Raw genomic sequence first — 20,279 nt, 5'->3', positions numbered from 1 at the left:
GATCTCAAGATTACTGATGCATATGAATTGCTTTTTTATATAGGAAAATACTGGATCATTTCTTATTATCATAGTATAATTAGAAGCAATTTCATGTGTTCATTTTGCCACATGAGTTTAAATGGAATTGGATTTGGTTCCCTCTCTAACATGAGTTCAGTGTCTGAACTTGGGCAAATTTCTAAACAATTCTGAGCTTCACTACGTCTGCTTGAAAATGAGAACAATTGTATTTATCTATTATTTGTCTATTAGGTTATGAGAGCAAAAATGTTGTAACATGAAACACCTGGCATCCAGCAAGCAATTAATGCTAGTCCTTCCCACCCCTATTTATGGAGGTAGAAAAAAGATAACAGACAGCTCTACTTTTATTTTTACATATATCCTTCATTGATTATCTTATGAGTAAATTTTAAAACAGGCAAAATTGCATCTCTTCATCCTTCATTTCTCAGTGCTTTATCAAATTTCTGCTATGAACTAAGAACTGAGTGCTATCGGAGACACAAAGGAGAGTCAGGTATTGTTCTGTTCTCAAGGACATTAGCATCTAGAAAGGGAGATTTTTTTTAATGCCATTAGAGAGACAAAATAAAGCACTGTCCTAGTTTTAAGCAGGAAAAATCATTTTAACCGGGGTTACCAGGAAAGGTTTCATGGAATAGGTAGTGTTTGGGCTTTAAAGAATGGGTATAGTTTGGAAAGCAAGGAGAGAGGAAATACAATGAGTCATGACTGAAGCACAGTTGATCCTTGAACAATACAAGTTTGAACTGTGTGGGTCCACGTATAGTGGATTCTTGTCATCTAGAAGTGGATAAAAAATATGGTATTTGCTGGATGCAAAAAGCCATGTATAGCGAGGACCGACTTTTCCTCTACGTGGATTCAGCAGGGTCCACTTGAGTATACCAGGATTTTGGTATGCTGTGGGGTGGCCTGGAACCAATCCCCTGCGCATGCCAAGGGGAGGGACAACTGTAGTATAATTGAGAGAAAAACCATTGCCCCAGGATTGGAAAGACAGATTGGCATTACCTTGGATGAACCACTTCTCCCCTCTAGCCTTCAGCTTCTTCACTTGTGAGAGATGTAGAATAATCCCTGCCCTGTTGGTCTTTCAGGACTGTGGAGAAGATCAAATGGGAGCTTGGATGTGGAAGCTCTTTGGCAACCAAGAAACACTCTGCAAATGAAAAGGGTATCGTTTTTCCTTTTCTCCCTTGTACCATAAATTTCATGATGGCACTTAACAGAGCCAGTCATTTTGGTATTTAAAAAATGTTTGGTGAAATAATTAGTTATTGGTTGAATGAATGAATTTATAAGTGAGTAAATGAATTAAACAAAGGTATGGAGTAGGAAAGCACACAATATGAGCAGAGAATAAGGGGTTCTTTCTGGAAGCATGCACTAGAACTGGATGTTAGGGATGTGAATGTGGCTAGCTGGAATGGGTCTGTGGTTCTCACAAGGTGATCTGTTGACCAGCAGTGTCAATACCAGCGGTTAACTTGTTAGAAATGCAAAATAATTATGAATTTGAAACTCAGGGTGGGACCCAGCAATCTGTTTCTGTCTGGGTCATTCTGATGCATAGCAAAGTTTTGAGAACCATGACTTTGTATTAAAGTGAGGAGTTTGGAAATTATTTTTCTGTAAGTTCAGTGCTAATGAAGATTTTCAACTGTGGGTGGACATAATCACAGCTGTATTTCTAGGATGATAAGGCAGGAGATTGTACCTATAATATCTATGACTTCAGCATTAAAAGGACAATTAGAAGTACTGGAAAACACACTGTATTTGCCGAGCTCCAGAGATGAAGATTTTGCTTTTTCCTATTTCCAAATAATATCCCCATACTTACCTAAGAGATAAAGCAGAACAAGCATTACTTCCAGGCACTGGGGGAACTCACTTGGTCTGCAGAGACCAGGCAGGATGAGAATGTTTATGTGAAAACAAAAATGAGAGCAGACTGTCAAATATGGCCCCAACCTTTCTGCAGAAGTAAGTAAGCCTTTAGTCCTGACCAACTGTGAGGAAACATTAAATGGAACCTTCCAAACTGGTTTAAAGTAGGCAGCTAAGCCTATGCCAAGGACTAAGCCACCTATGTCATTAGGGCTGGTGGATACAAATCTGCCAAAGGAGAGCACATTACATGGAGGAAAAATGAAGACCCTCAGGGAAACATTTATCCTAAAGGGGAAAGAGTCAAGACAGAGGTATCATGGTCAGCTGGGAAGGAGATGGAGGGGAGAGGCAGGAGGTGAGCTGTTCAGATTGCTAGCATGACCAATCCAGATGGCTAGGATGACCAGTCATCCTGGTTTGCCCAAGAGTTAGGGAAATCCCACAATGTAGGATTTCCAGGACAATCCTTGTCAAACCAGGACAGTTGATTACCTTAAGACTGCCCTTTCACCTGTGTTCAATACCTGGGGAGAAGGCATAATAAAAATAGAAAAAATCACTGCTCTCAACGTCACTTCTCAAAATATTGTCCAGAAACTAGCAGCATAGGCTTCACCTGGGAGCTTGTTAGAAATGCAGATATTCAGGCATCCTAGACCTACTGAATCAGAATCTGCACATTGACAAGAGCCCTGAGTGATTTGTATGCACATTACAGTTTGTCTTAAAAGATCCTGTGGCATTCCCCGGTAAATAATGGAGCACAAATAGAGAGCAGAAATAATTTCCTCTGGGCTGTAATACGACTAATATCCAGGTTGATCAGGTACTAAACTAAAACCAGATCAACCTTGCCTGGGAAGGAGGCAACCTAGGAATGGAGAGCAACCCAGGCAGAGAGGGAGAAAGATGGCTGACACAAATTAGCTAAGAGGGTAATTGAACTATTAATTCAACTATTAATAGTAGTAGTATTTGTAGGGAATGTGAGAAAAGCCAGCAAGCCAGCAACTGTATGGTAAGAATAAAGCTAGAGAAATACTCTTCTGTTGCCAGTACTGTGACCCTTCTAGGCTGATGTGGGCTGGGAAATGGGTTATGCTTAGAAATGTGGAGCCTGCCAGATGTGGTGGCTCACACCTGTAATCCTAGTACTTTGGGAGGCCGAGGCGGGTGAATAACCTGAGGTCAGGGGTTCAAGACCAGCCTGACCAACATGGAGAAACCCCGTCTCTACTAAAAATACAAAATTAGCCTGGCGGTGGTGCATGCCTGTCATCCCAGCTGCTTGGGAGGCTGAGGCAGGAGAATCGCTTGAACCCGGGAGGCAGAGGTAGCAGCGAGCTGACATCACGCCATTGAACTCTAGCTTGGGCAACAAGAGTGAAACTCCATCAGTACCACAAAAAAAAAAAAAAAAAAAAAAAAGAGAGAAAAAGAATGTGGAGCTGCAACTAGTAAGCTTGTAGTAGTAAGCTTGTAGAGAAAAATCCAAAATGATCATCCACTATGAGTGTTCAACTCTAGATCTTGGCCTCATCTACTTGCATGTCATTCAAATATAGTGTGCAAAGAAAGTTTAGTTGTCTTTCTTTTTTCTGCCTGGTCTGATCCTCTTCATGGTTTCCAGCTCTGCAGTCTAGCAGGGATAATTGACACTTAATTATAGCGTTTCATTCTCCTTTAGCTTGAACATATTTCTTTCACTTTCAACATTGAAGCCAGTAGTTCTTAAAATCAAACATGCAAACATGCATCAGTCACCTGGAGGGCTTGTTAAAACACAGATTACTGGGTCTGCCCTCAAGGTTTCTGATTCAGCACATCTGAGGTGGAGCCCTAGAATTTGCATTTCTAATGAGTTCCCAGGTGATGCTGACATTTTTAGTCCACAGGCCACACTTTAAGAACCTCCGATTCAAACTATTCAGAGTTTATTTCATATCCAAAAGTGATTATTTAAAAATTATTTTAGATTAATGCTCCTCAAACTGATTGATTTTTCCAATCATGTACCAAATACATAATTCTATTACACATGACCAGTATTCAGCTTCTGCCACAAGCAACTCACCATGCCAGTTCCACACACCTGAACTGGTTATATCCTATTTAACAAGATCAGTCCACTGATCACATACTAGGATGTCATGGCAATGTCAATTTATGATATAAGTTTCTAAATATGAACTTTCATCTGTATTTATATCACCCCCGAACAGGAACAGTTTGTGAACTGGCACTGGCCCTTGGACCACACTTTGAGTGACATTGTTATAGATGACACGGTCTCTTATAGGAAAATGCACAGTCTTTCTTAGATTCTCTACCTTCCTCTTCCATCTCATTCCCAACATAGATCTGGGTACATGAGTGGGGTCTTATTATAATCTTGTGACACCCTGGGATCATGCACTATCCTCTAAATAATCAATAGTTTCGACTATGGAGAGGCTCAGTTTATCTTCTCCCCTGGAATTGGGACCACTGAAATATAACTAGAAGCCAACTGATCTTTTGGGATGTTGTGTGCTTGCTCTTACCGCTACTGCCATAGTTCTGAACGTTTCCCCAAGCATCAAAAAGACCCCATGACCTCTTTTCCCCTAGACCTCTGCCAGTCCACCAACACTGTCAGTGGGGAAGTAAGAAGCCTGGTGGATCCTGCTTCCCACACAAAGGTCATGATGAGACAGATGCTTTCTAAGTCCCATGTATCTACCCACCTTCTGCTGTCACCTCTGTACCTCCTGAGTCACATGGAATGTTGTGCTGAACCAAATGGTCAGTCTTCTAGAAGCAGTGGAATATTGGAGGCAGCTTATACCTTAGCTGATTCTTAAATTTTCAGGAATTTTGTGAGCCAGGTTTTAAACATGGCCATTGTTGAAAATTAAACAATATAAACTTACAATCAAATATATTATATTAAAAATAAAGAATTAATGTCTCCAACTCATCACTTCCTGTTTATTGTTTTACACTTTACTACTATCTTTGCCTATCGTATGTGTATGGTGGAAATACTACATAATGATATTTAATGGTGTGCCGCCACACAGTTCTTCCCAACTCTGCATTCAGTGACATCACTTTGGTAGCTTGAAATCGGCCATGATAGAAATACTATGTCTTAGAAATTGGCAAATATTACAAATCAGCATTCCACCCTCCCTTACCTCCCCACCCCCCAGCCAGCTATTAAACATTTACCAGCACACAACCACCCAGAGCCTGCATCTGGGAAAGTGAGCCACTAACCCGATGACCTGTGATAACCCTATACATACCTAGCTGTTACTAAGCTGCTGTTCCCATAAGGGTCAGCCCCAAAAAGGTGTGTGTGCAGAGGAGAATAAAAACCGAAACCCTAAGATCATCTTATTTACTTGCCCTATTTCTGCCTCTTTTCTCTCCCTGCCATCTCTGGGGTCCAGAAGGAGAAGCTTTTTATTTCCTCCGGAGTTTATTCTTATACATCAAGGATAAACATTCATGACCTAACATCACCTCTCTTATTTTCTCCCACCAAAGCTATAAGGATAGTCTAATCATGAAACAACATTAAACAAACTCAAAATGGGGACAGTCTATAAAATACCTAACCAATTCTCTTCAGAACAGTTAAGGTCCTGAAAGGCGAGGAGAGAACAAGAAACAATCACAACTTGGAGGACATTAATGCACTACATTTAATACGGTTTCATAAGTTGGGCTGAAAAGAAAAGGACAGTAGAAAAACTGGGATGTGAGAATACAGTCTGAGTATAGTACTAATGTGAAGTTTTTAATCTCCAACTTAATAGCATGGTTATAGAAAATATAAACATTAGGCAAAGTTGGGTGAAGGATATACAGGAATTCTACTATCTATACAACTTTTCTGTAAATATAAAATTATTTCAAAATAAAACTAATCTAAGAAAAAAACATGGCCTGCATAATAGGTAGAATGGATATCTTCTCTAGTCTATGAAAAACCCTGTGTCCTACATTTGCTTGCTTTGTGTTATCGTAAAAGGGGGAAAGGAAGGGATGATAGAAACATTATTTCTCTTAATAAACTTGGATTTTAAAGTCTTTTATCTCTTCACAGCATAAAACATTCCACTTACGATGTTATAGGTTGAGCATTAACTTTCTCTTTCTCCTTTTCTTTATAGTGTTTCTGTAATAGTTCAAATCCCCCCCACCCTGAGGGTGGATGTTTCTAGATGATGAAGGAGATCATAAACAGAGAGTAGATTAATATAATTACCTTTATTTCTTGTCTATTTGCAAATGGGCCATTGTTCACATAGTTGCCTCTCTTTCTAAATGGAAGAATAATCGGGGGTGGGAGGGATTGGGGGCGAAATACCAGAACTGGGAGGAGTAAAGGTGCTTCAAGACAGTGCTTCTTAAACTTGGATTTGTGTTTGCATCTCTTGGGGATCTTGTTTAAAGTAGGTTGAGATTCAGTATGTTTGGGGAGGGGCCCATGAATCTGATTTTATAAAAAGTTACTAGATGATGCCATGATGCTGGTCTTTGAGAAGCAAGAGTCTGGGGTCCTTTCTAAAGTATTTCCTCTCTCCTCTGTACAGTCAGAAAAGGAAAGTGCTTACTGGTCAGAGATTTAAAAGATATAGGAGATATACCATATATCTATAAGACCAGAAACAAAAACAAAGAAGAAACACATTAATCAAAATATGACATTATTGCACATAATGAGATGCAGTAAAAGATGGACTACTTAGGCATTCACTGGGTATAAGTGAAGCTGCTTCTGGAGTTTAATTTTAAGTTCTCAGTAAGACTCACCGTATTTAGTCACATCCTTTCACACACACACACACAATTCATTCTCTACTAAGAAGGAACTAAAGCTCTCAGAATTACTGAGTTGCACAGTACCAATTTACATGAATTTTTTTTCTTCCTCCAAAAGTTTGTAATGACTATGGTTCCTGGAAAATAATATTTCATTTTTTAAATTCATACTCTTAGTCTACCAAAAAAACACTCTTCCAAACATGTAAGCTAGAAAAACAGATAATTTGCTCAAATCATAGAGACAACTCATACCAATAAAAAATACGTTTTAAAATTTGGAAAATTAAAATGAGAGAATAAAGCATTTCGCATGCAGATGTGTGTATTTTTACTCCACAATATTAGGAGCTTCCAAAGTGTAACATGCATTTACAGAGCCACTCTCTTAGCATTTAAACTGGGAGGCATTTTTCGAGAAGCATGAGTCTTGCTCAGCGGTCCTGTAGCCACTCTAGCAATATCACACGGTACATGTCTTATAAATATTGTGTGTGCTTGATGGGAGTAGACCTGACTTTGCTAATCACTTATCAGTTCTTTTGCCCAGTATTTCTTTGTTTTAGAAGCAACTTTGTTTGACTTACCAAATGTATATTGTCCAATTTGCAGGAAATATAAATAATATTACAAATAGCAAAATGGGATTGTATGTGCAGATCTCTGCATCCTGGTAGACCCTGTCATGTTCAGTGATAGCTTTTCCTTATGTTGTTGCCACTGCCAAACAGACTGCTTATGTGATCTTTGGCTTTCTTAACGTCTCTTTAGGGATCAATAAAGTGTTTCTTTTTTTCTTAGATGCCAACTTCATCTCTCTTTAAGAATACGATATTAGTTTAAAAGATTGTTCAACTTAAAGCAATCTTGTAGAGATTGTCACCCATGATTGATGCTGGGCGAGTAGAAAGGAAAATGTTGATTTTATCCTCTGCCTTTCAGATCTTTGAAGGGGAAAGTGGGCTGGTTTTTAACTGCAGCCTGATCAAATGTTTCAAAAGTTGTTCAAAAGTAATCTTAGTCCAACACTGCTCTTCTGACTTTTATCTATAGAAATGGAAAAGTTTATATATTAACCATTTGTTTCTTTTAAGTACTTGTGTACATTTTTCTCTTGCAATAAGTATTAATAATTGAAAATTATTCAATTGTCATTTTAATGTTTTTTATTAAGTTAAGTTTGATATGTTTCTTAGCAGTGAAGACCTGTGGCTCAAATAGGAGCAGACAATTCATGGAATCAAATTTTAAATTCAAGCAGAACTATCATATTGACATATTTGTATTTCTCTTTGTCTTGGAATTATTGGTTTGTTTAAAATAATAAGTTTAACCAATTATTTTGTTATTCTGTTATTTAAAATATAAATTTGCTGTCTAAAATTTTTTGTGTAAAGGTTAGTGTATAAATGAGTATAAATACAAATAAATAACTAATGATCACATTTCTACTGGGAAACATCATTATTTCTTACTTCAAATGTGTCAGCTATCTTTCCATGATGGGTTTGTGCACTTGCAGGTGTTGGCTAAGCTTGATTCTCTTTTATAAGAAAAAATGGTAAATCTCAAATAAAAGCGCAAAATATTATCTTTCATGCAAATACACTAATAATACCAAAGAAAGCAGAAAAACTTACTTTAAGATAATTTTTCTTGATAAGATATTTACAATTAGGAGCTTGATTAATCAATTTTATTATTGTTCCTTAGCTGCAGCCATGTTCTCTTGACTATATTGCTCAGATGACCTTGTGCTTTCTTTGCTACTCATGCTAAATAATGTGTGTTGTTTTGCATTTTTTATATTAGGAAGCAAAATACTTAAAAATGTATAAAAGTTGAAGGGAAAAAGGGCGCTCCCATAGTAGATAAAAGAAAATGTAGCATTACTTCATCATCTTTATAGAGACTCTTCAGAAAGATACATGGTTTTTTTTAGAAATATGAAATGATATAGTATCTGAAAGTTGCTTTAACTACTAATGATGGTAAATTGGCACAACCTTTCTGATGGGCAGGTGGGCACTGGTCATTAAAAAACAAAACACAAAAACCCGTAAGCTGTATAAAGCTATTCATACAGAGAGATTTACTTTTATAAATTTATACTAATGAAATAATTATGGTTGTGTTCCCAGTTTTGCTCCCGATTTAGCATAAGAATGTTTATCACAGTGTGGCACATATTGGAAGTTTAGTAAATGAAGATACATTCAATCTGACATTCTATTCGCTACCACAAAGAGATAATGTAGAAACTTATTTAGTAATGTGAGAAAATACTAAACATTAAGTGAAAAAGGTAAGTTACAAAATAATTTGCATAAAATCATCTCATACACCACCCCCATATATGTACATATGGTATATTATACAATGAAATGTTAGTGGTCTCTGATTTGGGGTATGGGATTATGAAATACATTTTTTTCTCATACGTATTTTCTTGACCGTTCGACAAAGAAGCATTATGTTTTTAATATGGAAAATAATCATTCGCCTTTAAAAAATGAATTCCATTAATATGCTTCCATTTGTCCTTTGAAAATTTAATAGCTTTACATATTAGTTATTCCATAACAAGTAGTTGATTTTGAAAATAGAAAATTAGGTAGTTGTTCTAAAACAAAGCAAGAAAGGGTTGTGTAAAATACCATAATGACTTACTTTATGAATAGATAAGCCATAAATATCCTGACAAATTATTTTCTGATGAGAAATAAGAATTGCTGTGGCTCAGGGTTACATTTTCTTGTAGTATGACTAAGGCCATAAGGAATTTGATAGCTATTCCAATTTTGTTTCTTAAGGAGTACTTTTTAACATTCCTGAATAGATAAGATAGCTGCTGGAATCTTCCCAGTTTTCAACTATTTTTTTGATGACTATCTATAGTGGTTGATTTGTTGATATAAATGTTAAACTGACATATATTTACTAAATGTCTATTATTAGTTAGATATTACTAACTACTGTGCATACCAGACAGCATGAAGTATGGGCTCTCACCTAAAGGAACTACAGTATTGTTGGGTAATAAATTATATGAAACAAAAAATTTTTAGAGAATATATTGCAAGTACTGAAATGACTGAAGAGATAAGAACCATGATATTTATAAAAAAAACAGTGGATAAATGTAGGCTGAGAGTTTGGAAAAAGGTTCAAGAAAAGTTGTGACTTGCCTGGCTTTGGAAAGATGAGTGATATTTGGTTAGGAGAGAGGAGGGGAAAACATTTCAGCTTGTGAGATGAAGGTCTAAAGTCCTTAGGGCTGAATTTGCTGGTTGTGGCTATGTTTACTGCAGTTCCAGCAGAGTTAGGGATGTGGTTAGGCCAGGACAGTAAGGATATCTGCCTGGAAAATTCCTGTTTTCCTAGAGAGGGAATAGATGAAGGTGGGAAATAGATCAGGTAGGAAATGATGGGGGACCCTGAGGTTAGAGCTGAGGATGTCTTCTCAGCTTCTCTGATACCATGCTCTGAGTTTGCTCCCATTTCTTTGGTGGTTCCTTCTCTTTTCCTTTGTTGGCTCCCAACCCCTTCTCTACTCAGTCTCTGAATGTTGGACTTACCTAAAGTTCCTTAGCTGCTTTGCTGACTCTGTTCTCATTCCCTGAATGAAAGGAGAGGGTTCAAACTATCTACCACTGTGGTTTAATACAATTATAGAGCTCCTTGGAAAAGTGATTTGTCTAGGGCTGGGGCAGGGATGAAGGAAGATGAGCTTGGAGGATGTCATGGTACCAAAAAGTAAGTACTCAAGAAAAGGGTGGGAGCACACTGAGAGGACACAGGAGCCAACCTAAAAGAGCTTCCAATGGCCACAGCTAGAACAATTTCGAAGACAAAATAAAACATTGAATTATGAAGCAGAATAAAATAAACACAATTTAGTCCATACTGATATAAATAAACGATTGAATAAAAGTAAATGGTAGAGAAAGGACAACTTCTTACAGAATAATTCCAAATAATAGATGTAAAAGGAAAGGAGGAAATAGAAAATCATTGTGAGAACACCAGAACACTGGTGAAACATTGCTGCAGGGAGGATCTGCCTATGTATGCATAAATTAATGGACAATGTTATGGGAGAAAAATGGTTATTTGGGGCCAGGTGCGGTGGCTTCCACCTGTAATCCTAGCACTTTGGAAGGCTGAGGTGGGTGGATCATGAGGTCAGGAGTTCAAGACCAGCCTGGCCACCATGGTGAAGCCCCGTCTCTACTACAAATACAAAAAATTGGTCGGGCATGGTGGTGGGCACCTGTAATCCCAGCTACTCGGGAGGCTGAGGCAGGAGAATTGCTTGAACCCAGGAGGCAGAGGTTGCAGTGAACCGAAATTGTGCCACTGCACTCCAGCCTGGGCGACAGAGCAAGACTCTGTCTCAAAAACAACAACAACAACAACAACAAAAACAAAACAAACCTTTACAATAATTAAAAAGCATGGTAAACAGCACATTAGCCAAATGATCAAGGTCAACATCACCAGTAGTAAGACATACTGACAACAGGTACCGCGAATATGATGCACTGAAAAGGGCACCTCAGCTGGGTGCGGTGGCTCACGCCTGTAATCCCAGCACTTTAGGAGGCTGAGACGGGCAGATCACGAGGTCAGGAGATCAAGACCATCCTGGCTAACACGATGAAACCCCATCTCTGCTAAAAACACAAAAAAATTAGCCGGGCGTGGCGGCGTGTGCCTCTAATCCCAGCTACCAGGGAGGCTGAGGCAGGAGAACGGCGTGAACCCGGGAGGCGGAGGTTGCAGTGAACCCAGATCAAGCCACTGCACTCCAGCTTGGGCGACAGAGCGAGGCTCCGTCTCAAAAAAAAAAAAGAAAAGAGCACCTCACCTCTGGGGTATCTTTCCCATGAATACATAGCCTCAATCTGATCATGAGGAAAAAACCAAACAAATGCAAATTGAGGAGTATTTTACAAAATACCTGACAGGTATTTCTCAAGAGTATCATGAAAGACAAGGAATTCTCCCAGATTGGAGGAGACTAAGATGATGAAGAATTAAATACAATGTGGAATCCCAGGTTGGACCCAGAAACAGAAAAAGGACATTAGTGGAAAACTGGCAAAATCTGATAAAGTCTGTAATTCAGGTAATGATATTGTACCAATGTTAATTTCTTACTTTTGATCATTGTACCCTGGTCATGTAAGATGCTAACATTAGAAGAAGCTGAGGGAAGGGTATATGGGAGCTCGTTGCTATCTTTACAAATCTTCTGTACATGTAAAATTATTTCAAAATAAAAAGTTAAACATATAAAACATCTACCTACAGAGACCTCTTAGTCCTCTGTTTCTCTGATGGGATCTTATTTTTCTGCCTTTTTCAAATCTTTGCTTTCTTCCTTTCCACATTTAAAATCTTCACCCTCTTAGTCCTCACATGGGTTTCTCTTGTCACCTTGAAAATAAAAGCCACTGGGTCTTCTGGATAATTTCTCAGATAGAAGTGAATGGCAAGTCTCCTTTTACCCTCCAAGTAATCCTAGATAAAATATTGTTTCAAAAATGTATGAAATGTGTCGGTAAACTCAAACAGGGAAAATTCCCTGGTGCCAGCACAGAAAGTGATGGTCGGTAGACATTCGAAACCCTGGACCTGAGGGCAGGACTGAAGTTGTAATGCCATTTCTGGGACAGGAAAGAAAGCTTCAGGCCTGGATAAGGTAAGGAGCTAGAACTGAACCCTGCATCCTTGACAACACAGGGTGTAGGAAAGACCGATCATTGGCCAGGGAGGTGTCAAAGACCTGTCGGTTATGCTAGGGGCCACGCAAATAATCACTCATAAATTATCAGACTCAAACCTGCACTCTTTGTAGTTGCGGGATCCAAATTCATACTATCTATATGGTACAGAATCTAAGAAATGAAGGTAGAAATGGTTATGAAATGGGTAACACTCCTGTGGGCTTGGCAGGGCCAAATGCAAAACCACTTTGTAGGGAAGTTTTCATAAGCCTGAGCATGAGAGTCTCTCAGGTCAAAAGCTATTGAATGTCAGTTTACTATCAAAAATTATAAAGCAAAGAAACAAATCTTCATTGGCAATGAACCCAGAAAATTAACACTCTAAAAACTAAAGATAATTTAAAAATCTAAAATATGGTTTGAAATAAGTATGTTTAATTTGTTTAAGAAAAAAATGACACTATGAAACTAGAAAAGGAAGATTTTGGAAAAAATGGAATTTTAGAATAACCCATGTAAGCTGTTGATATTAAAACCTCAATGAAAGTGTTACACACGAGATTAGACACAATTAAGAATAAGAATTAGATACTAGAAAACAGATCTGAGGAAATAATCCAGAATAAAGATAAAAGAAGTACAGAGAAGAAAATTTTAGAAGAAAATTTGAGTCATGAAGGCTAGAAGGTAAAGGTTCAATATTTTTCTAAAAGCAGTTCTACAAGAATAGAAGAGAGAGATGGAGAAGCAATATTTACATTTTACCTACTTTATGGTCACACACACATATGTGTGTGTGTATATATATATATGCAACACTACATGTTGAGTGTATACATATACATATATACTCAACAGATACCCAATAGCTGGTGGATAAGGGCTGTCTGCTCTACTCAGCATAATCTCATTATTTATTAAATACCACACTGAACTCATCATGCTATTGCTGACTGGAAATATCCCTTTTTCCTTTCATCCAAATTATTTTACTGTCTTCCAGATTCAATTTAAGTTTTGACTTTTCTGTGAAGGGATCTCAGTGATGTATCTCTTTTCCTTACACTTCTGTTATTGTTACATCTGAACCACTCAGTACTAAATTGTGTTCTACACCAAGCTCGTCCAACTGACAGCTCTGGGGCTGCCTGTCACCCAGGACAGCTTTGAATGCAGCTCAATACAAATTTTTAAAGTTTCTTAAAACATTATGAGATTTTTTTTAGTGATTTTTGTAAGCTCATCAGCTGTCGTTAGTGTTAGTGTATTTTATGTGTGGCCCAAAACAATGCTGCTTTTTCCAGTGTGTCCCAGGGAAGTCAAAAGATTGGACGCCCCTGTTCTACACCAACAGTTGGGAAACTGTGAAAGCCAAACAAATCCTGCCCGCTGACTGTTTTTGTATGGTCCAGAAGCTAAGAATGATGTTTACATTTTTAAGTGGTTGAAAAAAAAAAAAAGAGAAGAATAATGTTTCATGGCATATTAGAAATTATATGAAATTCAAATTTTGGTGCCCTCAGTGTCCAATAAAGTTTATTGAAACACAGTCATGTACACTTATTTACGTATTGTCTATAGCTGCTTCCATGCTATTACAGAGTTGAGTAGCTCCAACAGAAAATATGTGGTGTACAATGGCTAAAATATGCACTTTCTGGTCATTTCCAGTTGAAGTTTACCAGTCTTTGTTCTACACTGCAAATTTTGTCATGTCAAGTACAGGATTTTGGAAATGAATCTGACTTCATAGTGCAGGAGGTAGCAGTGTCCCCTCTTCCCCTTGGGAACTGGACTCAAGCAGTTCTTTTCTAAGTGATCCTCCTCAGAAATTCCTCTTTCATCTCTCAAACCTGACACTTTTGTATCTTTGAGGTGGGTGAGGGCTTCCGGGAAATTTGTAACCAGGTTTCAGCACATCCCCTTTGGTAAATTTCCATGTGGTCTAGCACCTCCTTTATTACATGGCACCACTCTTATGTGGTAACTCAACTGAAATTAACAACTTAATATTTTGATAGGGCTATTACAAAAAATTGTGCTGGAAATAAAATGAAATAGACGTGGCTAACATGGACCTTTTGTAATTGGAGCTCGACAATGACAAAAATAGGTAATTAGTAGGAAAAGTAAAAGTTTAGTTTTAGGGTTCTGTAATAATTTTTTAAATAAGATAAGCAGCTCTTTACACATTTGAAAAGATCCTGGGTGAAACTACAGAGCAAAAATAACGTTTTACTGTGGTATCTTTTTTCTTTTTTTGGCTTCAGCTGTGTGTTTTTAGTGAAATAAATAAGTATTGAATGTCTTGGGAGATATGTGATTTTCTTTGATAACTGCTAAGACACCAGAGGTTTCAATTGTTTTTGATCCTCTTTGATCTCCCTCAGCTACTCTTTTTCAGCATTGTAGCATTTTTGAAATTTTTACATGAGAATGAACAATAAAAGTTAACACTGTCATAATTAATTTGAAGAGTATGGCTGTGTTTACACAATAAAACCATTTGCAACCATCATCTTCATCTTTTTCTCAGTAGATTATTTTTTATTTGCATATATACAGCATAACTGTAGCAATAGCAGCAAATATCTTTTTGTCTTTCCAAAAGAAATAATTTTTTTAAATTAGACCATTTCATAGTCTTGAAGTTTAGTGCTAAAGCATTTCAAACAGCATTCCAATTTGAAAACTTACCACTGTCTTTTACAGGAATAACTAACAAACTTTAGCCATACCAAACTTTGAATTTCCCGAAATGCCCAAGATGGCAATATTTAATGTGTCCTTTCTAGTAGTTCTGTTTAGAAAACAAAACAGCTAGGCTTTGTTTAGATGGATAATTCAACAAGGGTTTCCACTAATAATCATGTCCAGTTCATTCAGTGGGAGCACACTCAATTTTGATGCTGCATCAACCAAGTATAAACCATGACTGTTTTCTACAATTTTAGCTTTCAGTCCGTATTAGCTGTGTTTTAAAATGAACAAAGAAGAAAAGAAAAAGGAAAAATGTAATGTTAATAGGCTTCCTTTTGTGATCTCTTAGGGAGAGGTCTTTTTAAATAAGGGGCTTGAACTTGACCTTCTTCAATGGCACAAAGGTCCAATGCGCAAATTTTAAAGCTATATTTAAATTTTAATAATTGTACTCATTGGAGGCTAGAATGAGACTTTGAAAACCTAATCCTCAGTCTTTTAGTGCAACTGCTTGGCAAAGAACAGAAGCTCAGGAAAACGTCTGGATAGGCACACAAGTATTACCCTGATTTCTTCATCCCACAGAATCAAACTGACTGCTTTGAGGTCATCACTACAGTATTTGAGTTTGCAAATATAATTTAATATAGAGTTAGAATTTTAAAAATGCTTATCTTCAAGATAAATCTAGTTTTAGCGACATGATCCTGAAAGTAGATTTTCAACATTTTAAAGAAATCACACTCTCAGTGTTGGCAAAATGGCATGGAAAGAGCCACTGTTGTATGCTGTTGTTGAGAGTGTAAATTTTTAAAATCTTTCTGGAAGGCAGTTTGGCCATATCTGTTGAATGCCTCCAAATTTTGCATAAAACCTTTAAACCAGCATTTTTACTTTAGGGGATTCATGCTAAGAAAATAGTGTTAGATGTTTGCAAAATTATAGCTACAAGATTTTTATGTAAGTGTTTTTGGTAGAAACAAGAACTGGATAAAGCATAAATATTTAACAACCAGGCTCTATTCAGCCATTAAAAATGATACTAGAGAAATATTTAATGCCATGGAAATGGTTAAAAAAGCTGTTTAAAAACAGTATGCACAATGTGATTCCCTTTTGTAAGAAAAAAATTTGCATCAAAAAATAGTGGATAAAAACAAATAGAATGTTAACAGAAGAATCTGTATATAAAGGAATTATGAATACCATTTTTCCAACATGAAAATAGCTTTTTAAAATATTCTTAAAATTAAAATATATAGTAGGTGTAAAAATCTCAAACCATGGGGAAGTAAAATAAAAATTGTAAGCCCTTTTCCTTCTAATTTCATGATTTGGTAGGGGACACACACACACACGTGCACACACACATGCTAACTTCTGTTTTGATTTTTTATTCAACAGTTTATCTTGGAGAATTTTACATGTTAGTGCGTATAGATCTACTTCATTCTTTAAATTGCTACGTAGTATTGCATAATGTGATTATGTAATGCCCTTTCTTATCAACTACTCTGATTATTCGTATCAACTACTTATCATACTTATCAACTACTCTCACGATTCTGTTCCAACAGCAGGATTTATAGATTATTGACCTTTTTCTTCATTTCCTGTCTGCTTTTCACTTCTCTCTTTTTCCAGCTTATATAGTTATTATTTCATTTGACGCTGTCTTTTTTTTTGCCCCATCTGCAAAACCACAACTCTGAATTCCCTGGGTAACTAAGCAGACAAGCACTGTTGAAGGAAATCCTGCCATAGGGCAGTTATGTCCCACCTTTTAAGACACTCAATACTACCTGGCAATCCTGCTAGTTTCTCTGGCTAGGTCACCTTACCACAGTCTGCCACTATTATTTCAAATGGTCTTCATTCCCCTCAAAAGTCAGATTTCCCTGAATCTACTCCAACTTTCCCTCTCAGAGGTTGATGATGTCTCATAATATAGAGAAAATTGAAGCCTTGACTTCCATATACCAATTTATAAACCTTCTCAATTGTGTATCTTTTCTCTCTTTTCCTTCTTTTTACATGGAAGAAATGTATTCGCTTTGTTGTTATTTCATTTAGGAATTTTGTATATATTTTTATGTAATATTTTAACAGTTTTCCTATGTAGATACGCTTTTTTTGGTTTCGATATCAGGGTTTATTCTGGTTGACTTGTAGAATGACTTGGGTAACTTTCTTTTGTTTCTTCGCTTTTTCCTTTTACTCGGTGCTCAAAGAAATTTGTTCCTTGAAAGTTTGGTAGCAGCATTTTGGTACAAGTCTTTGAGTAGTGGTAAGGGTGATATTAGTGTATGTGTGTGTGTGCCTGTGTGTATGCCTGTATGCCAATCTTTGATTATCCTTTTCTTTAGTTTCTCCTATAATTATTGGTCTATCTCAATTTTCTTCTACTTCCTAAGTTTGTTTTGGTAATTTTTATCTTCAGAAAACATCTACTTTGTCCTTCATCTAGATTAGGGATTTGTTTCTTTCCTGTGGAACTCTTTGGCAGTTGATCAAGTTGATGAAGTTGATAAAGACCTCTTCTTAGAATCATTAAAAAAAATCCTACTTAGGAGTGGAGTCACATGACTTTCTGTGCCTTCCTACAAAAGTGTGTGTGTGTGTGTTTTCTGTTTACATACACAATTTTTGCACAATGCTATCTCAATACGCTCAGTAATTTTATGGAATAAAAATGTATAAACCCTGCTTGAATAATATGTATTCTATGTGCTTGCCTCCTTTACCTCATAACACAGTGTACAAAAAGGGAATTGAAGAGCAAGTCAAAGAAGAAACTACTACTCCTGCAACTTGCAACATGTATGGCCTGTCTCACCACACAATCTGTGAATAATAAGTTACTTTAAATAATACTTCAACAGTTATCTCGATCATGTGATTTGTTTGAACTTCCAAGGCTAATACTTTTAGCTCAACAGTTATCTGTATTATAACATACCATACTGCCTTATGGAGAGTTAAAAATTCTCTTCTGTCTTCTGCAAAGCTTTAATAAGTAATGAAAAAACTCACCCCCTTTCACATATTGATGAATATAGGTAGATAAAAATTTTAGAGAGCAAAATAGGGGCTGGGTCACCAATATGAGAACGTAGATAAGTAGGCACATTTGCCTGGTGGGTGGTCAGCTCATTTGCAGGGGCATCTGCAGACAGAAACTTGGAGATTATGTGCAATCTATAGGCTGATCTAATGACTGTCATGAATGATAGTTTCACATAGATGCACCAACTGAAAAGTGACATACAGATGGTCCCCAATTTACGATGGTTCAACTTAAGATTTTTTGACTTTACAATGGTGTGAAAACAATAAACATTCAGTAGAAACTGTACTTAGAGTACCTATAAAATCATTCTGTTTTTCACTTTCAGTACAGTATTTGATAAACTCCATGAGATATTCAACATTTTGTTATAAAATAAGCCTTGTATTAGAGGATTTTGATCAACTGTAGGCTAATGTAAGTGTTCTGAGCACACTTAAGACAGTTTAGACTAAGCTATGATGTTCAATCCTTGGGTTTATTAAATGCATTTTCGACTTTAAGATCTTTTTAATTTACAATGGGTTTATCAGGAGGTAATCCCAACATAAGTCGAGGAGCATCTGTCAACATTTCTATGACTGTTATTGATGAAGGTCACAAATATTGCTAATATCTCTGTGTTTGTAACCTAAATTCATAATTGAAGGCCATACTAAACTTCAGTTAGAGGTGAGTGGAAATAAAAACATAATTTATTTTAACATCTAAGATTATGGACCCATTGTAACCTAGAATCCAGGATTCTGGAATCTTGATTTCTAGATTACCAGTGTATTGGTATAAAGGAGTACGTAATATAATATTCTCCTTTTTTATGGGTATATCCTATTTTAAAAAATTATTTCTGGAGATTAAGAATTACACAGTTGCCTTAAATGCCTGTTACTTAACAAATAATGATAATTTAAATAGAATCAAGATTTTAATGACTTTCTGTTTTTTCTACTTTTTAAATCTTATGCTTTTTTCTTTATTGCATGTGTATGTGCATATGTACACACACACACAAACACACACAGAGACACATATATATATATATATTTTTGCTTCATTTGAGTACTGAATTGAGTAATTCTTGTATAAAAAGTTTGTGGATTTTAAGCTGTCAGAGTCTTTTTATGCCCATGAATGTTTTCCTTTACTCTTATACGTGATTGATAATTTTTCTGGACATAGAATTCTTGGTTCAAAAATAATGTAATCTCAGAACCCAAGAAGACATTTTTTCATTGTCTTCTAGGATCCAGATTGCAGATGATACTTTTGTATTCTCATTCTAATTTCATGCTTTTGAAGCTGAAAATAACTCTTTTCATATTTTTGTGAAGATTTTGTGATTTTTTTCTTTATTTTTGAAGTTCTACATTTTCACCAGGTTATGAACATTTCTGCTTGGGAGTTGATAGTCTTGTTAGATTAAAGATTTGCATCTGTTTTTTCCAGCTCAGGGAAATTTTTTTATTATTTTTTCATTATTCCAACCTTATTCCTTATTAATTCTGTCTTTATAGAGTCTCTATTAAATAGAAATTGAAATTGAAACTTTTAAATCTATACTTTTTTTTTTTCTGTTTCTTCACACTTTCTACACCTTTACCCTTCTCAATGCATTCTGACAGAATGGTTTGCTTGGTCTTTGAGTTTGCTAATCTGTTCATTATTGTGTCCATGTAAAAAAAAAAAACAAAAAACAGATTTTTCTTAAAAATTGAAAATCAACACAATTGGCAAGAGCTTTCTCTTGAACATATATTGGGTCACAGATTCCTAAGTGCTGCTATGAACATATTTTTACCTTCATTTTTTTTTTCTGTGATTTGGAAGGGAGAGTGCTGGTTAAATGTTTTAACCAACCATCTTGAATCTGGAATCTACTGGTTGCTATCTAGTATGTGTCAGGTTCCATGTTAATCACTGGATAGACAATGCAGGCATAGAGATCTCAATCAAATGGAACATCATGAACATTGCAAACACTAAAGCATTTTCTTCTGAGGCACATAGAAAAAGGTGAGAGAAAATAGAGAGAGAGGTGATCT

The 20,279-nt window shown here is 36.4% G+C and overlaps 1 long non-coding RNA gene across 1 annotated transcript in view; it reads left to right on the top strand.

Annotated features, from left to right (window-relative positions):
• The window catches only part of LOC126948115 (uncharacterized), a 246,064-nt gene that overhangs the window by 95,484 nt on the left and 130,301 nt on the right, over positions 1 to 20,279 (top strand). The window contains exon 5 of the long non-coding RNA XR_007723343.1: positions 1,128 to 1,204. This is a non-coding gene — a long non-coding RNA (uncharacterized LOC126948115). The remainder of the gene's footprint in view (positions 1 to 1,127; positions 1,205 to 20,279) is intronic.

The sequence above is a fragment of the Macaca thibetana genome, chromosome 2 (assembly GCF_024542745.1).
Source record: "Macaca thibetana thibetana isolate TM-01 chromosome 2, ASM2454274v1, whole genome shotgun sequence".
NCBI lineage: Eukaryota > Metazoa > Chordata > Mammalia > Primates > Cercopithecidae > Macaca > Macaca thibetana.
Note: the sequence above shows the minus strand (reverse complement) of the source record. Positions and strands in the feature narration are given on the sequence as shown.